Here is a 6,139-nt window from a genome sequence, read left to right as displayed (position 1 = left end):
TATTCTAGAACCAAAAGTAAGCTATTCCAATGCAAAAAGTGTCCTGAGGAGATAATGCTTTCAAATCTTAGAGAAATCGTCATTACAGTTGTTTTGCTTGGAGATGAAATCATACATGCTCAACAAAACTTTCTTCTTGTGGATTCCTGTCCCCAAAACGAAACAGAATGGAAAATGCGACGACAAAACAAAACTTGTAAGGATCAATTTAATTACCATTGTGCAGCCATAGAATCAACGCAGGAGTTCGGAGAAATCTGTTCATTATCTGCTTTGACATACACAGGACACTGTCCTGTACTTAATGCTATATCACACAATCTTGACTTCAAGAATTGCACTTTGAATGAAGAATGTCCAAAAGAGGCATATCGTTCGGACGAAATTTACATGCATCCGTTTTGTTTCTCAATTTTCAGCCATAATCAGTCAAACAAAGTTCAAAATGACAAAACGCTAAACGAAGTTCAAAACGACAAAACGCTAAACGAAGTTCAAAACGACAAAACGCTAAACATGCTAAATGTAATGCCAATATGGATGATTTGTATCATTAGCTTTGCGGCACTTATTATTCTCTTTATGATTTCTCTTATCATTCTTACCATTTTCATAGGATTTAGAAGATGCAGAAGAAATGAAAATCAGATGGATGAAAATATCAGTTTAAACATCGACAGAAACAGAAATAAAATCGAAGGAGAATTCTACGCATAAAATTCAACTGATGATACAAATGCAATATCAATATTTCTAAAAGAAAACGAGTTTTGTGCGGAAAGTAGGCCTGCTAGTATTTTGTGAGAAAAAAGATTGGTTCAGCAGTACAATTTATTTTTGCTTCACAAGAGAAGTGTATACCAGTTTAATTAAAATTAGATGTTCCGAATCAGCTACCGTTTGAGAAGCGGTAGTGGATTCGGAACGTCTAATTTTAATTGAATTGAGGTTAGAGTATTTGCAGACAAACGGATAAACAGACAGACATACAGAGAGACAGATGGATGGGACATAAACTGTAAACCACCGGAGTTTCGATTACGAAGACATAAAAAACCTAAGTTTTTTTTTAAAATGTAATGAGCATGAGAAATATGGGTACAAAAGCCATATTTCATATAATAGTTTTTTATCATTTCTATTTTTGAAAAAAAAGTGTCAGCATCATTTTAGGTACACCAGTATATTAATAATTATTTAATAATAATTATTCAAAAGTACTTGCACATTGATTTTGTTTGTCAGCTTTATTAGGAATGGTGTCATTTTCCGACTGCATAAATTGTCGAATGATTTGATACGTTTCAATTCTTTTTTCTTTTCTTTAGTTTTACTTTCTTTATTTTATGTTTCCACTGTGTAGAACCCTATAATTCAATATGAGTCGAAAGTAGGTTTTCCCAAAACACGGCAATGTTTTTTAGCAGTACTTTCGTTTTTATCATTTTATGGTTGGGTATAGCAAGCATACATGGTCAGTTAAACTTTCGACCAGTGGGCGCCTGTCCGCAAAACAAAACAGAATGGGATACCAGGCGAGTTATCAAAAATTGTAAGGAGCCAGCACCCGAATACCATTGTGCTGCAATAGAATCAACACAGGGACAGTTCGGAGAAATTTGTTCAAAATCAGCGTTGACTTTAGAAGGATATTGTCCCTTACTTAATGCCATATCCCATGATCTTGACTTCAAGGATTGCAGTTCTGATCATGAATGTCCACAGAATATATTTAGATCAGATGAAAGTTACAATATCCGGTGTGTTTTAGTTTACTCAATCGCATGGACCAAATTACATTTCAGAAATGGAGTACAGTGTGCCAAATGTAGATGTGATTGTAGGTGTTGCTGGGGCTCTATTTCTGGTTGCCGGTATTATCCTGTTGACTTGGTGCATTAAAAGAAGTAAAAGAAGAAGTAATCAAAGAAGAGATAGGCGAAGCACTCCAGAAACAATGACATTAGGAGCTGGTGATTTCAATGTAGAGCAGAATTAATTAAATGACTTTTTAACGATTGATCATTTTTTAGACTTTGCACATGTAATCAGGTTTATACCAATAATTATTATTAATAAACATTACATGTAAGTGGCTGTTTACAGCGTGTTTTTCATGTACTAGCATTCGAATGATGCATTAACTGCTACAGGACTGATTGGACAGTTAAGAGGGCAAATTTAACTTTAATTCAACGTTATTTTATGCCGTGGACACAGACAATGTGCTATACATTAATTATTTTCATGGAATTAGTCAATAACTAGCAAATTCATTTTGTAGGTGCTACAATTGATTTCTGTAAAATTTTGACACAGGCGACTTATATTTGTGTAAATGCGACAACTGGTTTACGTCTCTGAGACTGTTGGTTTATGTTACTTAAAGTGAATATTATGAAATTATTCAAAATTGCATGAAAAGGATAATAGTTTTTGTAGTTTATTGTCATTTCTGACCATTTCTTGCAGCAATACGAAATGTTCCAACAATTCTTGTTACCCGGATATTGTTTTTTTTTTTTTTTGGTTATATTCTTTTGTTACTTTTAAATGGATTAATGTGGTATAAATGAGCGAGATGATGACACCAAATAATTTAAAACTGCACCAGGTATACATATACGAATTTCGTGATCAAGCGATCAAACTTTTTAAAGCAGTAAACGAATGTATATTAATATTTTTCCTTGCAATTTATATGTGTTCAAAGCATGATGCTTACATCCTGAGAATTGTAGTCTACATTTATCCAGTTACATCTCAGGCACGTAGTATGCCAGTTGGGGTGTACTTTATTTCCTGAAAATAGTCTTTTGCTTTAGTTTTGATTCATGTTTTTAATTTTTTATGTAGACATGCCCCCCCCCCCCAACTTTTTTGTAACCGTAAGGTAGCTGCATTTAAATGAGATAGACGACCGAAGTGCTACAGTGCCACCCAAACAAAAATCTGTTTAAAAATGCGCCCAAAAGCTGCGATTGGTACTTGATTAATTCCTCCAAATTTTTATCTCAACTGCACAAAGCTAAAACCAGAAGTCTCTGTCGAGACTGAAGCTCTACTGGTTTGTACTTATAATAAAGAAAGAGAAAATAAATCTTTACAAAAGCAATAAATGGAATAATGACAAAAACCGATATACAGAATTATGTATCTTAGTGTAGTCTACTTGTGTGCCAAGTTATATTGAAATCAGACCAAAACTGTAGGAGGAGTAGCATTTTAATTGTTTTTCACAGAAATTTCTATTTTTAGTAACAACGGCAACACCATTCTTTGAAATCAAAAACCGATAAATAGAATTATGTATCTTAGTGTAGTCTACTTGTGTGCCAAGTTATAATAAAATCAGACCAAAACTGTAGGAGGAGAAGCATTTTGAAAGTATTTTTTTTTAATTCTATTTTTTTAGTAACAATGGCAATATCGTTCATCGAAATCAAAAAACCGCTATATAGAATTATGTATCTTTGTGTAGTCTACTCGTGTGCCAAGTTATATTGAAATTATATTTAAACTGTAGGAGGAGGGGTGTTGCTAAAACGCGGAACGGAAAACGGAACGGAAAACGGAAAATATTTGTCAAGCAAATGACAAAGATTCGATAAATCAGATAAAAGAGCAATATTCTTGTGGTAAAAGTCATTTCTAATAAAAATTTATTGTAAACTATTATATATTTATGAGTCAGCCACACATACAGAATGATACTGAAATTCGACACCCCCCCCCCCCCCCCACACACACACACACGTATTAAATTGGATTTTCGTGTTTGGGCAAAGGACATATCCCCCTTTTTTGCTTGTCAAATTTGTTGTATGTTGGAAATTTTTTACTGACCCCTGACCCCCACCCCCTCTTTCAATTTGTTTCCAATGTCAGTGTCTGTAAAGACAAAAATAACTAGTTTTGATATTCAGATTATGCACGCAATGTCGTCGAATTCGCGAATGATGAACGGGGAGTGGCAGTTTCGGGTCTATGTAGGACCCACAGCCACATTTAAAACTAATTTATTAAACCTTATGTATATTTTGGACACAAAAAGGGGGGGGGGGGGGGCAGACCTATCACAGCTTATAAGACATTTCCGATTAGCGGGAAAACAAACTCATTTTACGGGGTCATTCATAAACACCACCACCCTCTAACATACACACATATGTACCGCAAACAAACAAAATTTAAATTTAAAGATTCTGCATTATATCTGCCACATGAAAGTTTTCCAACTTTGTCTATCCAGAAAACGACTCTATTTTGAATAAAATTTTAACAACCAGTGTGTATAAGAGATGTTTATTCGAGATTTGCCCTAAAAGCAATCCTAAATATTTTTTTTTTTACATTTTATTTCTCTCTCCATGGTTCGATAAGATATTAAATATTTGCTCCCCCCCCCCCCAGTCATAACCTTTTTTCTAAGGAAATGTTCGTTCAAGTTCACATCCTCACACTTTTTGTGAATGTAATTCATGTAGTAAGTTAGTGTAAAAAAAATAGTACTGAAAGATGTTGGAGTTGGAACTTACCCCCCTCCCGAATAAAACAATTGTTTTCTTTTTGTGTTTTCTCCCCATCCCGACCCGAATCAAACAATTGTCTTCTTTTTGTGTTTTTGCTTGTCAAATACTTTTCAAGTTCGTTTACCCCCCCCCCCCCTTTTCAAATTCGATTCTAGGTGACTGACTATATTAGTGATTTTCGTAAATAAGAGACTGAGCATGATAAAATCAACTTGTATTTAATAGTGGGGGATTGAATGTGTACAAGATATATCGTTTATGATAAAATTTGTGTATTTTAAGTGATTTAATCCAAAATAATATACATGTATTCCGTTTTCCCGTTCCGTTCCGTTTTCCGTTCCGCGTTTTAGCAACACCCGTAGGAGGAGTAGCATTTTGAATGATTTTCACAATTTTTTCTATTTGTGGTAACAACAGCAACACCGTTCATCGAAATCAAAAACCGATACACAGAATTATGTATCTTAGTGTAGTCTACTTGTGTGCCAAGTGATATTGAAATCAGACCAAAACTGTAGGAGGAGTAGCATTTTGAATGATTTTCACAAAAAATTCTATTTTTAGTAACAAAGGCAACACCGTTCATCAAAATCAAAAACCGATACACAGAATTATGTATCTTAGTGTAGTCTACTTGTGTGTCAAGTTATATTGAAATCAGACCCAAACTGCAGGAGGAGTAGCATTTTGAAAAATTGTTTACAGACGGACAGACAGACAGACAGACAGACGGACGGACGCATTACTATTGCATAAGCTCTTCTGGTCTCTGAACAGTAGAGCTAAAAAATCATGACCTTTAGAATTCTTCACGAAGCGTGTTGCAATTGAAACGATTTGACTGTCTCTTGTCATCTGCAGAAAAAATGCGAAATGGAGGGTTATTTACAACAGTTATTTGTTTTGGAAATAGTGAGTGGAAATTGTAAAGGAATTTATTTGGAACACCCACTATAAGTAAAATTGTTTTTAGAATATGACAGTTTGAATCCGAGAAGCAGCACACTTTTATGCACAATAAATACCGGTTTACATTTTTTCCAGCTCTCCCGTCTTCGGACAGATAGTTCTGCAGCTAACCGTAAGGTTTGCAAACCCAGCCGTTGTGATCTTCGCTTGCCAAGGGTTTCTAATACGCACTTTCGTCAGTTTATGCAGAAAGTAGCATATGAGAAACCCTCCGATAGTAAAGATGGCCGTTGTGGACAAATGGAATAGTTAGAGAAAGGTCCCCAACACACGATAAAATAGGACTGCTCTTCCTAGCTTCAGCACGGCAGCGTTATGGTTTTATATTTAAGTCTTTATAGTCAAAGAAGAAAACATGAAACCATAAGTTAACTACAGTTTTAGAGCTGTTTCTTGGGTTGTCAATCACCTGCGATCCTCATCCTTCCTACGTATACATTGAAAATAATGTCACGGGTCTGTATGCTTAATAAATAGACCGGTGTCTTTATGTCATTCAAATATAAGAATATTTTGTTGAGATATCAAAATATTCCATAGAAGTTAATTATCTAAAATACATAATGTCATCTTTCCAAGTCAAAGGTTTCCAATTCGAAATCTACTCTCTTGGCTAGCGAAGATGGGAGGGGATG

The sequence above is a fragment of the Saccostrea cucullata genome, unplaced genomic scaffold, assembly GCF_032062105.1.
Source record: "Saccostrea cucullata isolate Sc308-1 unplaced genomic scaffold, CSIRO_AGI_Scuc_v1 ctg801, whole genome shotgun sequence".
NCBI classification, from domain to species: Eukaryota; Metazoa; Mollusca; class Bivalvia; order Ostreida; family Ostreidae; genus Saccostrea; species Saccostrea cuccullata.
Note: the sequence above shows the minus strand (reverse complement) of the source record.